Raw genomic sequence first — 24,695 nt, forward strand, 5'->3', positions numbered from 1 at the left:
GTCTCATAATAGATTTTTAATATACATATTGTTCTTTCTTCCTCTTCCACTTCATTTTCTGCTTCCTCTTTCCTCCTTCCTTCTCCTCCTTCTTTGAAGGGGCAAGGGAGTTACAGAATTCCCTGGATTCTCAGAAGTAGGATTATTGAGTTAAACCAGAATATAAAGGTTCATTTCAAATTTAAGATACTGTGATTCTATAAACCCAGAGTAGAGTAAAAAGTAATTTATATTTATATTTATTAAACAACTACTATATCAAATAATTTTATGCATTAGCCTCCTTTAACAAATAAAACTAATATGTTATTTTTAAGTCCAATTTACAGATATTTAAGGGACTTCAGTAATTTCACACAGATTTTTAATCCAAGTTTTTTGGACTTTAAGTGCAGATCTTCATTAAATAAGAAGCCCTCTCAATTTTAAATTGCACTTACTTATACTATAATACACTCAACTTTTAAGAACACCTTACCAATAGAAGAATGTTAGCACGACTTTTACATACTAATTTAGTCTGTAAATTATATTACAGCACACAGCTTCTTCTCACAATATCACTGTCATTTTGTCCGCAATGTGGTACCAAAATGTAGCCATGCTGATTATAAAAATCTACAGGTAAAATATTATGATCAATGAGAAAATTACTTGTTGCTCTTGTTATGAATTATTGATTTTATGTTTAAATATAAAATGAATTTTTTATTAAGGATGGATCATTTTTCTTAAAAATACATGTTGATTGTTGCATAAAAGAAACAAAAAGAAAAAAAAAACAGTATGTGAAGAAAGGAGATTAAAAAATAGGAGACTAAATAATGTTTAACAATCTTCATTCAAATTATAGGCCTTTGAGTCAAGGGTTCTATTAATTCAACTATAATAATATTAATAAGTACCACTGCATTTGGAAAAAAATAGTGTTCTTTAAAGGTTATACTCCTGAAGTTAGTTCCTTTAAAGATTAAAGCTTTATACAGAGTGAGCTTTTTATAATTGTTTAATGAGTTTTTAAAAATAAGATGTAATGATCACATCAAAGTACTATTCAAAGTTAAGACTAAGCAAAACAAGCAGGTTCGGTACAACACCTATGTAGAATGTACCCCTTAACTTGGGCTTTATTGGATTGGTTTTGGCTCATTGCTATCACTAGATGGTAAAATTGAAACATTATTATGCATTGCCAAAGACAATGCTCAAAAATTAACTGCCTTGAATTTCATGTTTTGAGTAACCACAGAAACCTTATTAGAATTTTGTAAATCACAAAATCATTAAGAATCTTCACCAGCTTGAAATGAAAAACATCTCTTGCCTAGGGTGTCATTTTGTTCATTTTACTGTGAAATCAGAAAAATGATCAGACCTTTCGTTCAGTGGCTAATTACCTACAAAAGCAAAATATTGCTTTCCAATTCTCCACCACAAATACTATTTCTTTTATTAAATCACAAGAATCTACCTCAAGTAAATGTTAAACAGGAGAATTTACATAAATTCAATAAAGGCAAGAAAATTTAGAGACATATTAAACTGCAGAATATTGACCCCACATATTTTCTGCAAACTCTTTAGTCACTTTTTATACTCTTACACTTAACTTTTTATATATGAGAACCTAAATATGCAAAAGAGACTCAATGAGTGTATCTATCAGATTATTTCTGAGTCAGCCAAATTTTCTTATCCACCTCTAAAAAGCAAAATTTGACTTAAAATTTTCTAAATCAAAGATATAATAATTCTATTAATAGATGCACATAATCCAATCCTCCTCTTTTTATTTCTTAGATACATTTTCATTTTTAATTCCCTGTTGCTGAAGTGATGGCTTTAAATTGCTGTGGTTCGTATGAATTGATGGAGATAGAAAAATCAATGGTTTTTGTACTCTACCTCCATGGATTCTGTTGAGAGACAGCATTTTGTAGTCTTCCATGTTTCTGCATGTTTTGCAGCAAAGCACACACTGCCCTTTTCTTCTAGATTATTTTTTTCAAATGTGTATAACAAGCAACACTGCAAGATAGAAATAGGGTAACATTCTGCAGCAAAGGGCAGGCATGTTAACTTCTCCAAGTACAATAAAGATAATGCCTCTTCAGGGCCAAGGGTGAGAGCTTTTAATGATTGTCACAAAAGATTTCTGTCCCTAAGGTGAGAGTTCCTTTCCTGGAAAGTAAAGCACTTGCACAGGCAGAAATCACCTGGCCATTTTTGTGCCTCCTTGTTGGAACTGGAGCTTGGAAATTAATATAAGAAAATGCAGATATTCTGGCTATGGATATAAATAATAAAGTTCTTTGTCTCTTTCCCAGGAGTCTCATAACTTCTGCCAGTATCCATGAACTTGACAGGCTAAGCTGTAAGCTAGCAAGTAGGATAAAACCTCAGACTCTTCACAATTCTTGACAAATGCCCCAAACAACTAATATAAAAATAATACTCTCTGGGTTTCTCACTTGATTTGATACTTTCCTTGAACTGAAGAAAATGGTTGCTGTAATGCAAGGCATAGGATGATTCCTGATCATAATAACCTTGGATTGTATTGGTCTATCAGCCAAGTTCATGAAATAAGCAAGATGCTTTAAAGAAATCTCATTTTAATATCTCAAAGGCCCTATAAATAGGCATTATTTTTTTGTATGTGTGTGTGAAGAGTGGGATGCAAACCACAAAAAAAACCATAAAAATTCATTCTGTAAATAACTTTAGCATAGAAAAAGTCTGTAAGTTGATAATCATCCATTTATTATTTTTTCCAACAGACCAGTTTCAGGACTTATGCTAGCTATATTTGGAAATGTCACACAGCAAATTTATACGCCTTGTTTAGAAGTCATTAGAAATAAAAGAATATGAGAACGCTCTTACAGAAACAGGCAATTGGCATGATGAACTACTGCCACTCTCTTTTGTCAATAAGGAGTCACTTATCATTCCACCTCATTCACAAGGCAAATAAGTCACCACCATAAAACAGTAGATTTAATAGGTATAAACATGTTACTTAACATCCAGATAATTGCAGAAAGCATACCTTTCTAGCCATAAATTAACCTTCTTCAACGTATTCATTAACAAAAGAAAAAATATAACTGCTTTTTAGTTACACTCTTTTTGTTTAGTGGGAACATCAATCAGTTCTAATTTACTTGCATTAAAATACACTAGGGGCACAATTAATCAACATCATTGAAAAGTGTTTTAGAAATGTCACATAATAAAATACAGCCTTTTAACAGCGCCATAACATTCTGAAATATTAAAATCTGACTTGGTTATTTTCCTCGTTCATAATTAACACACTCTCAGACAACAGTTGCTGTTGCAACTCTAATTATGCAGTAAGAGAAATGTCTTGGTTGTTTGTAGTGACATTATAAGGACACATAAATGATGAGGTTTTCTGATAGCTTATATTTTATCTAAAACTATAGTACTTTTCAACCTGTGCTAGTGAACTTAATGAAATAAAAATAATATAATTCGAATGAAGGTACTCAAGGACTGAGTGGAAAGAAATCAGTCAAAACAGAAAGTAGAAACTTCCCAAACTAAAATAAGACCAGTTCCCAATATGTTAATATCAAATATAAATTTAAGTATGTTTTAATTGGATGCACAGGTAAGAGTTTCAAATTAATACATGTTGGTTTAATCTATACCTGGATAACTCCATTCCTAGGTGCCAGTCACAAATCTTTGCTACATGTTATTTGCAAAGATTTTACCCACATAAATGTCATTTGCAAAGTACTTTGCTCTGGTTTACATTGCATAATCTATACTTAAATATCATAAAGAAGGCTATATTACTATATAACCTGTTTTTCACTTCTACATTTTTGTGGCTAAAGGAAATTAAATTTTTCTGAAATGGCAGTAGCTTTGAAGATATAGTCAGGTGTCTTTACTTCATGGCTTTTCAGAAATGTCAGCATTACAGTTTATTTTTTTTAAGTCTCCTGGGGGGGTAGGTAGAAAGAAATAGAAGTAAGGGTAGGGTGAGACAGAGAGAGATGGAAGGAAGCAGATAGAATATGAATCATGTACCTAGATTGAGCAATAAATCAAATTTTGCTCAAAGTAATTTTTTAAATAAAGTTCCATTCTTTATATTTGGATGGTTTATACTGGCATCTATTTAAAAATATATTTATTTATTTATTTTTTTTAGAGAGGGGAAGGGAGGGAACCAGAGAGGGAGAGAAACATCTCCCTTCAATGTGTGGTTGCCTCTCATGTGCCCCCTACAGGAGACCTGGTCTGCAACGCAGGCATGTGTCCTGACTGGGAATCGAACTGGTGACCCTATGGTTTGCAGGCCAGCACTCAATCCACTAAGCCACACCAGCCAGGGCATATACTGACAAGTCTTTAGCAATGGGTAGGAAAACTGTACTTTAATTTGATAAAGACACTTGTGTTTATTATATTTATTCTAAACCCTTAGTATTAACTGTACCCTTCGTAAAGGCATGTGCTAAATATGTAGAAAGGCTTCTGCCTACAGAAAGGGTGCCTTACCTTTTGGGGAAAAGCTTATCTAAATGATTGATCTCAGATACAAGAAAAACAGAAATCAATAAAGCATCTCAGAAACAATACAGAATGTGGAATGCCATATCCAAGTAGAAGCTTCCACAGTAACATGATTAGGCAACAACAAAGGATCTTATTTCAGAGGTAATATATTTTCTTGTTTCAGTGATAATATATGCATAAATGTACTGTCAAAAGTCACACAAAGTATTCCAAATAGTGTTAAAAGAAAGGCTAAGAAGAAGGGTAGGTGAAGAATGTCCTAAATTCTTCAATCTCAAACATGTCTAAAAAAGTAAGGCCTTTCCCTTCAACACATTCATACATATCAGACTTTGTGACAATTGTTTCCATATCCAAGATAAAATCAGCACATTCTCATTTTGGTGGATTAGATAACTTCATGTCAGTGTTGTAGTTTCCATAATGCCATTACAGATGTGCTTGTTAACTTAACTGCTTCACTGGAAAATAAGCAAGTGGCTACGCATAGCTACAGGTCATCCACTATTTCCATATTGCCAAAGTAGTATGTGTATATGGATTCAACTTGCTAGTTATGTCTTGGGGTAGTCTTCCTAACATGCTTTTTACCATTTTTACAGACTTTTGTAACAGAAAAAAATCTGCATATTAAATTATATGTGTGAAATAATGATTGTTAATTGATTTGAGTCAAATGTGGTATTAAAAGACTTTAAAATTTCATCTTTATTAACAATCTAATGGTTTACAACTTTAAGAAAATAGTAAAAAAGGAAAAAAGGAAAAAATTAACACTAATAATAATAATAATTAGTGTCCAGGTGAGAAGGCAAGCCACAAAGGTCTATAATTTTTTCAAACTTGATTTCTATAAAACTTTTATTCTGAAGAGATAAAATATTTGGACATATAGTCAAATGAAATATTACTTTCCTTGTGTTACAAACAAATCAATAAAAATTTTAAAGTCAGGGTATAGCTTTCATATATTTCATTACTATTGATGATTATACATGATCCATATTTAGCCTTAAGCCAAAAAATCATCCTCTTTAATGAATGAAGTTAGGGTCAATATTCTATTTGTACATAAGGAAGTAAAACAAATTTATACTTCCATAGGAGCTCTTATTCTAGGTTCTAAAAATAGCTATAGTAGGCAAACCTAACCTGTGGTTTTCACCAAATTGTTTGTAAATTTCTATTTACAATGTGTGTATGGCAGTTTTCTGAAGAATCCATTACTTATCAGAATTTCAAAGTTTAAAGAATCATAGTTCTATATTTTTAATTCTAATAGTTTGTATTCAAAGTCTGTGCAATTCAATATCTACAATTAAGTAAACAACATTGTCAAATTGAAAAACCACTCAACAGAATCACGAATTTTTAAAAATAAGAAATGATATTTTATATTCAAAGATTGCTTGATCCTCTCCATTGATAAGCTAGAACAATATCACGCTTTGCTTATTTTCTGGGATAAGTTTCTTTTACAATGATATACATCCTTTCCATACATATTAGTCCACTGTTCTAGGTAGTGGCACCATAGCATCTCCACCACTGCAAGCATTTTTGTCACAAACAAAAATTGCCAACAGACCTTATGGGAAAGCATTTTAACTGTCTAAATGACTGGTTGTAAGCAATTCTGCATTAAAATAGGGTAAGATAACTGGTTGGAAGTATTTTTTAATTCATCTGTTTCTTTTCATTTCTCCATTGATAAAGTTGTGTAGAAAACAGTTCAATAGTGAGAGTCTTAAAACAGTTAGTATTTCTTCCAAATGAGATGATTTTACCCCAAGAGAGTCTTATTAATTTTTAACTTTGAAACACACTACATTGGGAGGAAAACTAAGTTCTGGGTACTTAAAGGGTGGAGAGTTGAACCAACATTTCCTATAGAATGCAAACAAGTCCTTTGGTATAATTCATAAAATAAAATCAGTTATTTGGACAGTATTGCCATTAATCTATACACATTTTAAATGCATTCAATTATTTTGCTTTTTTGGAATAAAATATCTTATTATTTTGTTATTCATTTATTTTTACTTTCTATTGAATTTATTGGGGTGACATTGGTTAATAAAATTATATAGGTTTCAGGTGTACAATTCTATAATACATCATCTGTATATTATATTGTGTGTTCACTACCCCAAGTCAAGTCTCCTCCCATCACCATTTATTGCCCCTTTACCCTCTTCTACTTCCCCACGTGCCTTTCCCTCTGGTAATCATCATATTGTTGTTATGTCTATGAGTTGTGGGGTTTTTTTTTGCTTAATCCCTTCATTGTTATTCATTTTTAATGTCCTCCTTTATTTTTTCTAATTTTTATTTTTTTTATGGCAATGCTGCCTTATGGTCAATTAGTGAGCGAGCAAAAACATTTTTAGCAAAAGTGTATGGGGCAAAGCTGTCAATGGCAAAGATATTATGGCAAAAATACCACACATTCACCCCTCAATCCACTATCTAAATAAGTAAAATGTACAAGCATTACTAACAGACCTATAGGAAAGCATTTTACAGATGGTGCTGTAGCTGAGGTTCCAAAAGACTACCTGTTTCAAATTGAGTATCTTAGTGTTTCTCTAGCTTACAAGATCTATTTTTCGCTTGCAGACTTGAGGGCATATTCATTTAGTTTCTTGACTTTTTTGCTGCTGAACTGATAAACATGATGTGTTCTATAAACTAAAGTATACCTTCCTCTTCTATAAACTAAAATGTATATATTCTTTTAGAAATGTAAAATAATTTTGGATTTTATTGTGAAAAAGGAAACTAAAATAGAACATCCTGTGCACACTAAAGGAAACTTCTTCAAGGAAGTACTTTATCTGTAGGAGTCATACTGTAAAGTGCATAACAAACATAAAACAAAACATTGGTTGCCATCTTTTATGAAAATAGTTTATTATTACCATTTGACTAATACAAAATATGGGCCAATACCATGTTGATAACACTAAGAATCTTTATATCCTAATCATAGTACATTCATAACATAAGTTGGACTAATTAGAATCTTGTGTGGACAATTTATTACTAATACTGTTACAATTCCTAAGAATTAGTACTACAGGTGAGTTACTGTTGCTCTGCATTTTTATATAAATGCACATAAACTAGACAGAACAGTTTTCATAAAAAAAGCTACTTCTTTGCCAATGCTTTAAAAAAGCAGGCCTCTACTTATTGCTCAAGGTTGTTTGATTTAGGGGTACAGTTGTATATTCAGAGAGTAAGTTTGAAAGAGGAAACTTAGATTGAGCATATTATTTACACAGTGTATATTCCTTTATGACAGACCAGTGGTTATTTTGCAGTCTGACAATATCTGTGTAAATTTGTTGTAATAAAAAAGAGATGCATATTCAATGTTGTCATAGCATTTGCTTTATAGAGGTTATACAACAACACAAAGTATACATGGTAAGGATACTACTTCAGCAACTATCTCAATACCTGACTACTTGCAGAAATAAATAACCACTATGTGTTGTACATCTTAAATGTTTCTGATAGCTATAGTTAAGTTGTCCTCCAGAAAGGCAGTGCCAATTTATAAATACCTTTCTAAACTCTTAGCAACGAGGATAGGGAAAGTAATTTAATGGAAGTATCTGTAAGAAATTGATGGTCCTATCAAAAATATACCGTTTTTGTTGTTAATGGATACTGTATCTAGTTAGCACTATTTGGCATATTGCAGGCACTCAGAAATCATTTAAATGAATAAATAAATACAAAAATAAATTTATACCTAAAGGAAAGCACAAGAAGAATATTAGCCTCATTATTTGTCATATTATAGATTAACACTCATATACTGTATATTGGCTATCAGAAACTATATAAAATTACTTGGCTAAATAAATACTAAAAAACACACATACTCTAAGCATCTGGCAGAGCAAACTTTCTCCATCTTTGAAGTTTCTCTGTAGCCCCACCCTGCCCTGCTTTGACAAAGCCTTAATGCAGTCCCTTATCTCTCAATCCCACCTTTCAAATGAATTTTGGTTGCCTACTGACTCTACACATAAATTGCAGAGTTTTTAAAAATGTAAATGAAGTCCTTTAATTCCAATACCTGACTATAACTTCTGGCACTCTCTGGGCAAATTTGGTGGTTCTCAGTCTCTGTGAGCATCATAATCACGTGATGGTCATTACACATTTATTAATACAAATTACTGGCACCTCAGCCTCGCTCAGCAGATTCCATGGGGAACGAAGCAGAAGGGGGTGCGGGGTTTTGTAATTTTAACATCTTCCCAAATGGTTCTGATGAATCCCTGAGCACAAACTCTTCTTCCTCTATCAGTCGACATAAAATAAATACTACCTACTGAAGCTTAGCCATCAAGTATCTTTTTGAGAAAGCCAAAACGTGCATCTCTGTGTTATCCATTTTATATTATAATAGTTAAAAAGTTCTCACCACACTCTCTAGGGCTAGAAATCCTTTGCTCCTTCCCTCTTTCTTACTAAATTCCTATTCCTTCTAAGTTGCTGTAGCTTCTCTTCAGGGACTTCTTTAATCCCTCCCAGGTTGAGCGAGTTCTAAGGCGTATTGTATGTGTTCAAAGCCTTTGCTCATTCTTGTATTTTAATAACTGTCAATTTGCATAAATATACTTTATTGTCTCACCCCACTCTTTGATTTGGCTATGAGTTCCTTTTAATGTAGGAAATAATGATTGAAAATATAGATGCTTGCCCTGGTTGGCGTAGCTCAGTGGATTGAGCGTGGGCTGCGAGCCAAATCATCATAGGTTCGATTCCCAGTCAGGGCACATTCCTGGGTTGCAGGCCACGGCCCCCAGCAACCACACATTGATGTTTCTCTCTCTCTCTCTCTCTTTCTCCCTCCCTTCCCTCTCTAAAAATAAATAAATAAATAAAATTTTTAAAGAAAATATAGATGCTCAATTAACGGATGTTAAATGAATGAATGGATTTGTGAATAATATTAAAGCTGTACTTACATACATCTCGACATGCTTTGGATTCCTGTATGGAAATACTTTCACTTCTTGAATATTAGAAACTTAAGGTAATAGAGGGAGTAGAAATGGCCCATTGCCTGGTTTTCCTGGATGTGCAGAGACACAGGACCATGGCGGCCATGGCTTTGCACTGGGTTAGTGTTAGGAAACTGGAACAGTTCCTCTCAGGTTTTTAAAGTTAAAATGTTTTTAAAGTTAAAATGTTTTTAAATTTTAGAACTGAAATTAATTTAAAACTAAAGTCATGATAAATATGGGTTTTGCTAACTGTGAGAAATACTTTTGAAGATGTATTTTAGAGTGGTGTTTTCTCTAATTTTGAAAAACTGACAACAGATAGATGTTTAGAATATAAAACCTTTAATGTAAATATACATAAAAATAGATACATTTTGGAGTAACCTCCTTCTACACCAAAATATTAAGATAAAATTGGGTTTGCTAAAGCATTTCTCTAAAGAAAACAAAAAGTAACTAGATTCATGACCTGATCACTCCTTGGTTTTATGATGTTTTTATCTAAGACCTTACATAAATTACTAGACTATAACAATCCTTATTTAAATTAAATGTAAACAATTTTTAAAGAATAATTTAAACCCAAATATAAGACCTGAAACAATAAAATACACAGACAAAAACAGAGTACTAAACTTATGGACTTTGATTTCAAGATGATTTTATAAATTTGAGACCAAAAGGCAAAAAAAACAAAAGGAAAATTAGAGATATGGGATTATATTAAATTAAAAAGCTTCTGCACCACAAAATAAACCATCAGCTAAACAAAAAGATATCAACTAAATGGGAGAAGATATTTGCAAATAGTATCTTTGATAAGAGACTAATATATATATATATCATATATACTATATATATAAAAAACACATACAACTGAACAACAACAAAAAACAAACAAACAATTCAATTAAAAATGGGCAGAGGACCTGAACAGACATTTTTTTCCCAAAAAGTCATACATATGGCTAACAGATATATGAAAAGATGCTCCACTTCACTAGCTATCAGGGAAATTAAAATCTAAGCCACAGTGAGATACCATCTTACACACGTTAGATGGCTAGTTTCGGTAAGACAAAAATACCAAGTGTTGGAAGGATGTGGAGCAAAAGGAAATTTAATTCGCTGGTGGCTGGAATGTAAATTGGTACAGTTGCTATGGAAAACAGTATACAGGATGCTCAAAAATTAAGAATGGGGCTAGCATATGACCCAGGAATATGACCCCAGGAATCCTCTTCTGGGCATCTGCCCCAAACTTTTTTGAAAATATTTATTTAAAAAATATGTGTCCTTGTGTTTATTGACACATTATTCATGATAGCCAAGACATGGAAACAACCCAAGTGTCCTTCAATAAATGATTGCTTAAAAAAGATTGCTTACACATGGTATATATGTAAAATGGAATACTGCTCAGCCATAAGAAAAGATGAAATACTGCCATTTGCAACAACATGAATGGATCTTTATACTATTATGCTAGGCAAAAGAAGTCAGACAGAAAAGGACAAGAACCATAATTATTTCATTCATATGTAAAATATAATACAGAAAGCAACAAATGTACAAATAAAACAAACAAAAATCCTTATAGACAAAGGTAACAGTATGATGGTTAGGTGAAGAGGATAAAGGAGGTTGAATATATGGTGACAAGAAGAGACTTGACCCTGGTTGGTGAGCAAATGAGGTAATATGTAGACAATGTATTATAGAATTATACACTTGAAACATATATAATTATATTAATGTGATACCCCAATAAATTTAATAAAAATTAATTTAGGTCAGATAACTCTTACCAAGCTCTATTTTGCAAAACAAATCTATAATGAAAAGCCTTCCAATAAACTAAAACTAGAATAAGCATAAATTTTCAAGAAAATCAAACAACAAATTTCTGTGAATTTATAATTAAATTACTTAAAATAAATCAGTTTATTACACATATCAATTTAACGACAATTAGTCATTTCTTTATAGTTTCATCAATCATGTTTTAAAAACTTTATGAAGTGGAAGGGATTAAGATGTACAAATTACTGGTTATAAAAATGGTCAGAGGGGTGTGAAGTGCAGCATAGGAAATATAGTCAATAAAACTGTAACAACTGTGCACAGTGACAGATGGGTCACTGCGGTGATCTCTCTGTATGGTATATAAACTTCTAATCACTACGTTGTATACCTGAAACTAATACAACATTGTATGTCAACTATAATTAAAAATAAATTTTTAAAAAGTCTGTAACTCACTGTAATAAGTTTAATTATAAAAAGGAAATTTATGAAGATACATGGACTGCCCCAGAGATGCCTGACAAATTAAAAATGAAGTACATCTAACCAGTATAGAATTAAGACAACCCTGGAATTCTGTCAACACACTAAAAAAATATATATATCTATTAGTAAATTTTAAAGTTTTGGGCAGATTTATTGATCTTTAAACTATTACAAGAAATCAGAAATTTTATATATTGGATTTCATTATTCTCCTGAATTAATCTACATCATATAGTTTTAAATATTACAAAATTTATTTTAATGTTAATAAAATGTATTACCACTTATATTAGTTAACTTTTCTTGTTTTTTTTTCTTTTAATTTTTAAAGCTGATTTGAGAGAGAGAGATAAACATTAATTTGTTCTATTTATTTACCCATTCATTGGTTGATTTTTGCATGTGCCCTGACTGGGCATCTAATTCATAACCTTGGAATGTTAGGACAATGCTCTAACCAACTGAGATACCTGGCCAGGGCCATTTTTTTAATTTATAATGGGTATAATTTTACTGTTAATATTTTTCTAATAGAATTCTATTTTGTCTTTGGTTTGTTTTGCATCACTAAAAGATATATTTGGCAACTGACCATTGGTTAATATTGATTGCTTTGTTACAGTTCATGAAATAACATAAATTTTTATCTTAATATTTTTCTTTAATTGTAATTTTAATTTAATTTCATCTTTAATTTTTACTTGGTATTTTAGCAATTGGTACATTTCTCATAGCACGTACTCAGAGAATATTTAGAGCATGGATATACCAACTTTTATTAAAATATTTTGGAATCTAATTTACTCAATATGATTATACAACATAATTTTAAATGAGAAAAAACACTAGTACATATCTGTGCTATTACTATTGAGAAGAGAAAAATTCCGAGATCTCTTAAATTAAATGATAGCAGGTCAGGAGGTGGGGAAAAGAAAGAAGGAGTTAAACATTTATTAGATCTGAAGGCAGAAACCAACAAAAGATCACACATATTCCTGAATGTTTCCTGAAACCTTGGCTCAACTTCCAGGCAGCCATTTCAGCTCTAATCCCAAGTGCCACCTAACCCACCAAACTCCACCTCATTCTGCTTAAACACGAATTTCCAGGTTGTTGCCCACAACCAATTCAAAAGCAACAAACACCTCTTTCTTACAGACTGTATAGCTATCCCAGAACTTGCCCCACATTTCCTTCTTCTGCCCCTCCCCCTTTATGTATAGCCAATGTAAATTCTTCCAAAGTATTTACATCTTTCTTCACTGAACTCCTTGTAATAAAAGGGCCCCATCAGTCCAGGATAACAGACATATCTGTTTGCCTTTTCCATCTAACCCTTCTGCTGGTGGCTCAGGCTGAATGCCCCGTGTTCTGGCTAGCATATGGTTCAATAAATCCTTTAGAAAACTTATTGGCCATCAGGGTTTTGTTTAAAACTTAATATTGGGATATCCATCAGATTAAGAATGAGTCTACGTGACTTTATCATGGGTAATGGCTCATGTACTCCATGACACTTCCTCTTGTTGTACATGAGGGGCCATATCTGGTCTACCTGTTGGGTGCCAGGGCTCAGAAGCAATGCCACGAGTCCCATGGAATGAGCTCAGAAACAGCTTCTCTGTGGGATTTAATGAAGATAAACTACTGAGATCAAAGCAAAGTTTCCATCACATAACCAGTGTTAGCTACCCTCTTTCCCAAAATTAAATTCACCATTTTGACATTTTATTTTGTCTGACTCCATTATGCAGGACAAGTTTCTCTTATTTCATGAGTTATACTAAAGCAGTCAGAATTAACCAATGGTCAATTACCAAATAAATTACTCTCTGTTTATCCCCAATTCCCTTTTCCAAAATTTCAGTTACCTGTGGTCAATCATGGTCTGAAAATTCCACATAATATATAATTCATAAGTTTTAAATTTTGCAATGCTCTGTAGCAGGATGAAATCTCATAACACTCCACCCCACCCCACCCCCTTTTCCAGCTTCTCCAGTCTGTGGGCACTTCCTCCCCACTGGTCACTGAGCAGCCATCTTGGATATCAGATCACCTGTCAGGACATCTCAGTGCTTGCGTTCAAGTAACCCTTATTTTAGGTAATAATGGCCACAGAGCTCAAAAGCAGTGACTGTGGCAATTCAAATATGCCATAAAGTGCTTTCTTTAAGCTAAAGGTAAGTGTTCTTGACTTAATTAGGGATTTTGTCATCTCATATTATCACAAGAAAAAGAATGGTGAGTACAGTAAACAAGTTATTTTGGGAGAGACCCCATTTGTATAACTTTTATTACAGTATATTGTTATAATAGTTCAATTTTATTGGTGGTATGGCTGTTAATCTCTTACTGGGACCGATTTGTAAATTAAACATTATCATACATATGTATATATAAGAAAATACACAGCATTTATGGGGTACCATCTGCAGATTTGAGAATCCAATCAATGTTTTGCAACATATATTCTGCAGATAGGGGTGGACTACTCTACATTTAGTTCATTAGAATGTAACACAGTTTAAGCATTTAGAAACTTACTTATACGTATATTTAAACAGTGTTTAGAATGTCTCTTGATGATTATGACAGTATGAAAAAATACATAATATTTTAGTTTCTCTACTCTTTGTTTTCTTATTTTCCTTATTTTTATTTGGCATTAAATATATAGTTCTAGATAGAAAAAAATAACTAATCAGACCTAAGTTACAAAATCTATTTAGCAAAACATTTTCTCAACAAAACTAAACCAGAACATGTTTATCAGAACTGCCAATGAAAGAAACAACCAATAAAATAATAATTATTAATAAATTAAAATATAATGGGTAGGCCCTGGCTGGGTAGTTCAGTTGGTTAGAGTGTTGTCCTGATACACCAAGGTTGCAGGTTCCACTCCCAGTCACAAATAAGTGGAACAACGAATTGATGTCTCCCTCTCTCTATCTCTTTTTGTTTTGCTCCCTTCATCCCTCTCCCTTTCTTTCTCTAATATATATAAATATATAATATATAGGGGGTCTTTCCAGAAGGTATCCAGCCATGCAATATGAAAAATAGAGACATTTACTGAAGAAGATACAAGACCCAATAAACATTGTATATAGAACAATGATGCCTCAGTCTCCTTCTAAGTAGGCACCTTGGGACCTCACACATTTCCTCCAATCGCCATCAGCTGCCCAGTCATATATTCCTGAATCTAATCAATGTTCCAGAATCTCTTCCCTTTCAAAGATGATTTTACTTTTGGGAAAAGTCTGAAGTTGCAGGACACCAAACCTGGGACGTAGGGTGACTGAGTCACCTGGATGATTTGATGTTTCACAAAAAACCTCTACATGAGATGTGATACATGAAAGGGAGCACTGTTGTGATGAAGCTGTCAATTACCAGTTGCCCATAGCTGTGACTGTTTTTGTCGTATCATATCTCTCAACTGATGAAGAACATTGACGTGGTACTCCTCATTAATTGTTTGGCCTGGAGGAGCATACTTATGATTGGCAACACCTTCACAATAAAAACAAACAAACAAACAGTTAACATGGGCTTCATATTGTTGCAACTTTTCTGCACCTCCTTAGAGAGAACCAGGCAGCTTCCATTGGGGTGACCAGACCTTTGTTTCATAGACTTACATTCATCTGTGGTTATGACGTTCTTGAGGAAATCTGGTTCATTAGTAATGGTTTGAATCAAGTCATTAGCAACTGCAGCACAATGTTCCTTCTGCTCTGGTAGAAGAAGCCATGGAATGAATTTTGCCACAACATGTTGCATGCCAAGATCCTGTGTCAGAATCTCAGATGCAGTAGTTTTGGGAATCCCAAGATCAGCATCTAGTTCTCACAGTCAGCCACCAATCTTTGTTGATTGCAGCCAACAGACATTCAGCATTCTCAGGTGCTTTGCTTGTTGTAGGCCTTCCAGAACATGGGTCACTTTCAACAGACTCATGACCATTTTTGAAGGGTTTGTGCCACACTTTCATTTGTGCTGCACTCATTGCATTGTATCTGAAAGCCTTCTGAACCATCTGAATAGTTTCTGCAGAGCAATGTGCAAGTTTAATGCAAAATTTGATGCAGATTCTTTGCTCTACTTGCTCGGTCATTTTGAATATGATGTGTACCACACAGTACACACGTTCACTCAACGGCATCTACCATACCACAGACCAGCACAGTGAAGTTGTCCTTCTTCACACATGCCCATTCCAGTCCACTCACTTTGTCTTTGACTGCCAGGTTACACTGATGTCTTGCAAACAATTCTTATTATATTAACAATGGCTTGACTTTTCTGGACAGAAAATAGTGTGTATTTTGCTACATGCTTCATTTTAAGAGATTTATTTCAGACATATTAGAGAAAATTTTGGAAACACTTAAAACACAGGTGACAAACACAAGGCCCGCAAGCTGAATCCAGCCCTCCACCTTGTTTTAACCGGCCCAGCACCTTGTTTCTACCCAGCAGCAGCGCTGAGTTCTCCCTTAAACTGTTAATGAGTAGTAACATTTATACAGTCCTAAAATTACATTTGGCCTTTTGAAGGCAACCATGAGGCTAATGTGGTCCCTGTTGAAAATGAATTTGACACCCCTGAAAAGTTCAACAAATAATGTTAAAAAGTAATTGAAATCAATGCAGAAATTATATAATGTAGGCATAGAACAATTATCTAAGTTGGAAAATAGCTAAAGAATGAGAGTTATTGTTTTAAAAATAAATAAGTTGAAGTGAGAAATACCAGAAAAATGGTGTTTCCTTTTTTAAGGCTGATTTTTGAAAAAATTTTGACTAACAAAATTTTTTGTTGTGAAATTACTCACTTTAAAAGAAAACATTAAAGAAAATGTTTTTTAAGCTATAATAACAGGAGATATTTAGGTTACATAATATAACATTGGTATAAGTGCAGATGGCTAACCAACAGAATAGAATATTGATCTAATAGAATATAAATGCCTTCTTTATATGTTTATTTTATTTTCTTTAACAAATATAAGAGGGTTGAATCTCAGTAAAAGAAAAAAACAACTCATCAAGTTTTCTCATGCTTTTTGTTTGAGGTTAAGAAAAACATAGAAGATATACTATATGATATTTTTAACAGGTTTTTTCCTTTTGTCATTTATACAATAATGATGAAAGTCTTTACCTGTAGAAATTAACCATATCAATTAATAAAAGCAAATCTGAACAAAATTGATTAATTCTTAATATCATTTTGTACTACAAGCTCTGCATCTTATGACAAGTCACTGATATATTAAGGCAAACATGGGTAAGAACTCTTTCCCTTCTTTTCTCTTAGAAAATAAAGAGTAAGCATCCTGCAGCTAGATGCCAAATGGCAAAGTAGTAAACAACAAAGGAACTATGTTGATTCAAATGTCAAGGAATAAATGTTTCATAAAAAATATTTTGAGAAAAATAAAGATTTTTAAAAAAAATTAAACTAAAATGGGATTAAAAATCACTAGGGAAGGTTGATAATATTCATAGTGATATCAACCCCCCATGTATAGAAATCAGTAGTCATTGTACTTTATAGCCTTTTTCCGAAAGTGAGACATATACAGGAAAATTGGGCCAATAAATATGTACATTTACCCTTTATAAGAAGATAAAGAGAGAATAAAAGTCTGACTATTTCTTGTACTTAACTGATTTTTTAAAACTACAGAGAGAAAAATGAAATAGATAAAATGACTTGGAACAGAAAAATGAGAACTGAGTTGGTTGAAGGTAATTAAGTTTTGTCTCCATTAAAAAAGTGGAATAAAGACAAATTCAATTAATAAAACACCTTCCTGTTCTTTCAGAGCAGACAAGAGGACATACGCTATAAAATAGAACTTGAATATTTATGTGCCTATCCATGAAACATTTAGCAATACAACATGCAGATTCTGATCGAGTAGATGTGGTGTGTGGCCTGATATTCTGCATTTCTAACAAGCTTCGAGGTGAAGCCCTTCTACAATGCGTGTTCAAATCCAATACTTCCAGTAGTAAAACTGTGAAATTAAGGTTAATCTAAGTCATAAAGAATGCAAAAGAAAGTGCCAGGGAATTGTTTTCTGGTGGAAAATTTAAAGTCCCCAAAATTTATTTTGGGGGATGGAAAGGGTAGATTCCCATGCAGTTTAGAAACAAAAGGGACACATAGACCAAGGGAGCTTTACTAAGCACGATAATTAGGGAAGATTTAAGTGTGAGTCTGAGAGGCATGAAAGACTGTTTTAAGCAAAGTGGCTAAGACCTAGTTTTGCCTCTGGCTCTGAGATCAATTCAGAAATGGCAGAATTCTTGCGAAGGTTTAATAATCAGCTTTGGGAAGAATAAAGCAGTAAAAGCTCTACCAAAAACATAAACATAAAAGCAAAACAAGAGCACTAATAACGTATGTGTCTTTAATTTATCCCAATTCAAGGGAAGCCCAGGTTCCTATGTTGCCCAAGCCCTAAGAATAATCAAATTGTCATCAATAATTTCTTTATTCCACAGAAGACATAACCATTCATCTGTAGTGTTTGCTTTCATCAAAGGCAGTTGATACGTATTGAAAACATACTATTCACTGGACACTGTAAGGCTTGTTCATGAATTAACTTTTAAAATCTTAATCCACCTTTTCTACCCATTCACAATGGAGAAAACTAAGCATCAGTATGTATGACTTGATTAAAGTAACATGAATACTAAACCTTAGTTTTAGAGCTAGCTAAATGTTTATTAATAATTTATCATTGAAAGAGATTGGCTCATGCTTTATCTGAAATCTCTGTGCAATCCCTGGGGGAAAATTCTGGTTGTCTAAAGTACTCCCCTCCCAGATAGTTTGACTAATCCCTGGTGAAACTTTGCATCAGCTACGTGAATTACAAGCATGAGGTATTAAATGATAAACTCAAATTTAAAAGGTTAGTTCTAGATCTGTGCTGTTCAGCATTGCAGCCACAAACTCCAACTAACTATTCAAATTTATATTAATTAAAATTAAATACAAGAAAAAATTATATTCTTAATCATACAAGTCACATTTCAAGTGTGTGGTAGCCCTATGTGGCTTGTGGCCACCATACTGAATAGTGTACTGCTCTACATGAACATTTCCAACATCACAGAACATTCTATTGAAAAATTTGACCTTACTTTAATATTGACAGATCTCCTATGCATTTGTTAAGTTTTAAACTGTTCTCACAACCTATAATTTTATTCTCACAACAATCATATCAAAAATACAGAAGTTAATATTAGTATATATTATAAAGAAGAGTCATGTTGGTTTTTCAGAGCCATGCTGAGGTTTAAGATCTTGGGGGCTGAAATTTGTGCAGCTTGTGTATTAATTGATTCACAATTCAGTTCCTCTCTTTGTCTTGGGTGGAGGTGGACTAAGTTTTGAATTTTAACAGCATTAGCTCTCAACAGTCCACTTTATCATCTATTATATGATAACCTGTACCAAGGAAGTTTTGTCTACAGATAAATATAATTCCTTAAATAAGTGGAAAAATTAGACAACACCCTATATCACATTTGTTTCCATTAAGTATCACCTGACCTTAGTTCAGTAATCAAAAAGGAGCTCAACCAAGTGCCTACATATTGATGAAGCAAGGCACCGCCTTGATTTATTCAGTCAAAAACTTTATGTCATTAAATTTTTGCATAGTAAAATAAGATTATCATGATATACTATACTATTTATTTCCATCAGAATGTATGCTAAGGTCATAAAACTTTATGAGCTACTCTTCTCATTTGATATGTTTACAAAGGGAAGCCTCTCCACCTTCATTAGTGTAAAATTCCTTTTCTGTAATTCCTAGATACCCTCCCCCTCTCTGTCTTTGTCACTGCTCCTCTGAGTTGATTCCATTCTATACCTATGGTTTTCATTTCCTAATTTGTTTTCCCCTTACGTTTTCATACTTGTTACTGTGTCACACCAATGTATACTGAACATTACTTCTGAGATTTTTGCCTAATTATAATTTTCTTCATAATGTTTTCTCTTTCTCTCCCTATACTTTCATGTCTACTTTATATGAGAAGCTAAATTACTAGAGCCACCTTTCACTTCATGCTCTGGTTGGTAAACTCATTCATACTCTTCAGTGGCAAAAAGAAGTACTAGTATCTAATCTCACAATATAGTACTAAAAACAAGAATGCTCTATATTAAGTTATTAAATTGATAATTGTGAGTGCAAAAGAAATGTCAAACCAATAAATTTAATGAAAATGCATTAAAATTATTTCCATCTTTGGGTAATAACTTGTAAAAAATTGTAAAGTAATGCATTGAAACTTAAAATGATGATAAAAAGTAATCAAAATAGTATGTAAATAATTTTGAAAAATGATAAGGCAGTACACTAATGTTATGGCCAATTTAATTCAATATATATCTTTTCAAGTCCAAGGAATAATTCTGGAAACCAAAAAAGAGGAAGCTACAGACAAAGTCATCCTGGAACTTATGAGAAAAAGATATGTTTGAAAAAATATTTTATATGGAAGATGATTTTAGAGCCTTGAAGGACGATAGGATTTCATACATGAAGGGAAAAATGAGTTCATTTCAGAGAAAAAGAAAATATATACACACACACATATATATGCAAGCATAGAGCACAAAATCTACAACATGTTGGGGGAAAACAGCAAACAGGCAGATTTAGATTGCTCACTGGATGTCAGAAAACATTAATGATGTGAGTAGAAGACTAGGTTAGAGTTAGGTCACAGAAAATAACTAATGTCAGACAAAGCAGGTTTTATCTGATGACATAGTAAATAGAAATTTTATATTGTTATTTTTATTAATTATTCATTTGACATGTGTTTGGTATAATCACAGATATTCTGTAAACTTTATTTGAATACATCAGAACCAGTAGAGACTGAAGAGAGGAAATCCAATTAATAATCATTTTAGTAGTCTGCAATCAGGGATCTGACTGGAGACACTGCTGTCTGAAAGGACATTAGAGAAATGGTAGACCAAATCTGTTTGGCACAGGTCCTCCATGAAAAAGTGTTAAAGGTGAAGAAAAAGGGAGAAGTTAGTGACAGCTCCATGTGTAAGAGCCTATGTAAATAACAGGTGATGGTGTTGTTCATAAAAGTAAAGAAGAAATTGGATTGTGGTAAATGGGGGCTGAACAGAAGGAGAAGGAGGATTTTTAGGATGAGCTGTCATTGAGACAGGCTCTTGCTTTTGACTTTGGTAGATCTTTTACCACTGCCCTGCAATTGTTTAAACATCTTAAGTCCTTGCTCTATACTCTGAGCACTTTGAGAAGAGGGAAGTGCAGTGTCTCATTCAAATAGTATTACTAATGCCCTCGTTATTCCCTGGCACTTAATTGCTTCCCTATAACAATTCAGTGAATATTTCTAGAGAAGTTAGTATAGACTCAGCAATCTGCTCCAGTGTCAGTTTCAAATTTTCATAGAGAGAAACTTTTACTGTAAATCAAGGATCAGAATTGACTGAGGTTGTCCATAGGTCTAAATATCATCTTAAACAAAAAATATCTCTCCTTGCTTTTTAAGGCTTGAAATTTAACCATTAAAAAATGTGTTCCTGTGTGTTACTCCTGGTTAAAGTGCAGGTAAATCATTAAAAGGACCAACAGATATCTTTACCTTAAATTGTGGTTATAGGATTCTTTGCTGAGATCAGATCGACAAAGAGAAAGTACAGATGGAAGATTTTTTTTAAAAAGTGCTAAAATCCTGAAATACTGCAGCAAATTTACCTTCTTCAAAATGTTGTATAAGGCTAACTAGCAATCCCAGAGTATCTTTCTGAGTTTATGCTCTTATTGCAATCTTCCTTATAGTCTTTAAAAATTTTAATTGCTCCTGCTTTTGGTTTCCTGAAGTCTATCTTGAACAGAGCAATGAAAGCGACCTGATTAAAAGCAGTTTTGTGTCCCTCTTCTGCTCAAAACCTGTTACAGCTCCCCAGCTACAACAGAATTAAAGTTGACAATGACCTATAATGTTCCACTTCCAACCTTCACTTTCTCACCTCCCCTCCTCTCACTTTCTGGTTTACTCCTCTCCAAACAGATTAGCTTCAGCTGGTCCTGAAATTCATTGGGCATATTTCCAATATTTTCTCCCCATCTCTAAAATACTCCTCTCCACGTCCTTTTACCTCCTAGAAGTCTTTGTGCAAATACATCTATTTTTCTAGGACTAACTGTAATCCCCTCTCTGATATGTTCCTGGTCTGTCTGACTCTGTTCTCTCTCTGTGGCGTTTAGCCTCTTCCAATAGGCTATAAAATGTGATTATTCATTACGTTTTGCTATTACCAATCTCTTCCAATCTCCTCCAAAATGGTAGTTATTATTCATGTTTTTGTTTCATTATTGTTCACTTGTGTATTCCTAGCACCTAGCACCATTTCAGACACAATAATATGAGCTCAATAAATATTTTGTTGAATGAATAGTGAATGAAATTCCTTAAACAGATACTTTATTGATGGCTACATTTTGCACAATAGCACCCAAAGCTTTTTTTCCCTTGTTTTTGTATTTTGTGGTTTAAAGATCACAGTAATCTGCTCCTTTCTTTAAAAGATAATAAATGAATCAAACAAACAAAACATATAATGAATCTGACAATTCCATCTCTAAATGCATCCTTACAGATGCTTGGGAAACATAGAGTCCTACTTACTCTTTAGAAACCATGGGGTTTAGCCTAGCTTGCATGATAGAAGCAGCTCAAGACTGATGGTGTTAGCTCTCAGAAATTCAACCACCCACAACAATAACTCGGGATGCTACCTCCGAGTATCCCTTGTTGGAAGCCTGAATCCTGGTGAACAGTTTCCCAGATAATGAACCAGGAAATGAAAACAAAACTAAACTATAAAACTAAAAAAATGCCAATGTGCCAAATAGAAATAGAAGAAAAACAAGAAGTGGGAGATTTATAAAACTGAGAAGAATGTAAATTGAATTAATTTATAATTAAAATAGTTTCTATAGATTTTATAAAAAATAAACTACTCTTGTTATTAGCATTAACTTCTTTGAGCATTTGACACATTGAATTCACAGTTTTATTCTTTTCAACATATGGTTGTGTTAAACATAAATTTAAACAGTCATCTCTTCTCTGAAATATATTTTAAATTTTGATCTTGAAGACTTTTTAGTATACCTTATGTATACAATTAAATTTATTTTATTATATATTTATTATGTTGCATTATTTATTAAATATATTTATTTATTTTATATTTATTTAGCAAAGTACTAAATAAATTGAAGATACTGTTACTATCAAAATGCCCCCACATATTTTTTCCCATTGCCTTCATTGTATCACATATAGGGTAGAAAAACATGTGGCAAAGTGCTTCCAAGTAAGCAGGCACACGACCCATTGAAATCTGTTCAGGGTTACACATGAGAATAAAAGGACAGTATTTGGCCCATAATGTGTTCAAGATCTAATGTACTGTACCCTGAAAGCATTACATTAGTAATAATAGTCAAAGCTGAACCTCAGACCGTTGACAATTTTGCTGAAGCATCCAGAATTTTTCTTATCTGAACTACCCAACTTTTAAAAGCCCTTTTCTTTTTCTCTTCCGTGCTACAATCCAATTAAAAGGTGTTTTCTCCTCCTGTAGGGAGCTTGGAGTTCACAGAAGTTTTATGCTATATATCACAGCTCAGAGTTTTAAACCAATAAAAACAGACTTTGAAGACACAAAATTATACAGTATGTTTGGTGATAACATGTAATAACCTTCTATTATCATTAAAATAAAATGAAATTATATTTCAAGGTTTGCTGCTTTTAGAAAACATTGAAAAAATAGTGATTTTGGTTTCATGTCTGTCACATAGCTAGACCCAATATGTGGTTTAAAAAGTGTGTAACTTTTTTCCTTTGTTTTCCTGGCAATTTAAAATTTTCAGGAATTAAAGTTTATGTTCTCATGTTGTCGAATAGGAGAAAGGGAGGATGGCTACATATTTTTCTATTTACTGTTGATCTGATAATTTTTTCATGTTCCCAGGGCACTGATGTCTCTTGTGGGTACTAAACACGTGCAATTAATAACTAAAATATACAAACAATAAATAAGTGAGTTCTATTATTTGTGTACTTTGATGTATATGACCTACAAAATTTTTTCTTCTAAAGATTTTAGATGCAGTGGACACCAAAAGCAAGAGAAAATGTAAATTTTAATTTGAAAATCTCTTTCTAAACTGGAAAGTATATGACAGCTTAGCCCAAACTCAGGCATCCTAATCTTCTCAGGCTGTGACCATGACAGCTGCCCGCTATCACTATGTGACCACAGGGGAACAGTCGCTTGATGTATTTGTGGCCCTTACCCAGTTTCCCATTTCAAGGGAATTGCTCTCTGCTCATAAGACATCTAGGGTCTGAGCTAGTGAGATACGCTTTAATTTCATTTTTAAATTGTGTTTCAGCAACAGCAGCAAGGCTCTCTAACCTAGGAAGTAATATGTGGTCAGTGTAGTTAAGCACTAAGTGACTTTCCCAAATTAGGGAAGACCCAATGCTCCAAGTCAAATTTGGCAGTGACAGTCTTTGTCTGTAAAAACTGTTCTGCAATGCAACCAAGGGAAGCCACGGTGCTGGGTTACATGAGTCATACCAGAAGTAGCATAAGAAAGGTTCAGAAATAAAAGGGGATGGTAAAAAGAAGTAGAGTTTGATTTAAAACTGGGCTTCCATTCATTCTTAATATTTTTATTATGCAACATC

General features: G+C 33.1%; 1 protein-coding gene and 1 long non-coding RNA gene across 3 annotated transcripts in view; one reads left to right on the forward strand and one right to left on the reverse strand.

The window, feature by feature from the left end:
* GRID2 (glutamate ionotropic receptor delta type subunit 2) overlaps positions 1-24,695 on the reverse strand; it is a 1,446,155-nt gene that overhangs the window by 887,776 nt on the left and 533,684 nt on the right. The window lies entirely within an intron of this gene.
* LOC118500686 lies at positions 27-24,058 on the forward strand. The gene is made up of 4 exons (XR_004903262.1): positions 27-868; positions 4,014-4,019; positions 19,184-19,192; positions 24,047-24,058. It is a non-coding gene; the product is annotated as an uncharacterized LOC118500686 (long non-coding RNA).

Source organism: Phyllostomus discolor, chromosome 1 (genome assembly GCF_004126475.2).
Source record: "Phyllostomus discolor isolate MPI-MPIP mPhyDis1 chromosome 1, mPhyDis1.pri.v3, whole genome shotgun sequence".
In the NCBI taxonomy this organism is placed as follows: domain Eukaryota; kingdom Metazoa; phylum Chordata; class Mammalia; order Chiroptera; family Phyllostomidae; genus Phyllostomus; species Phyllostomus discolor.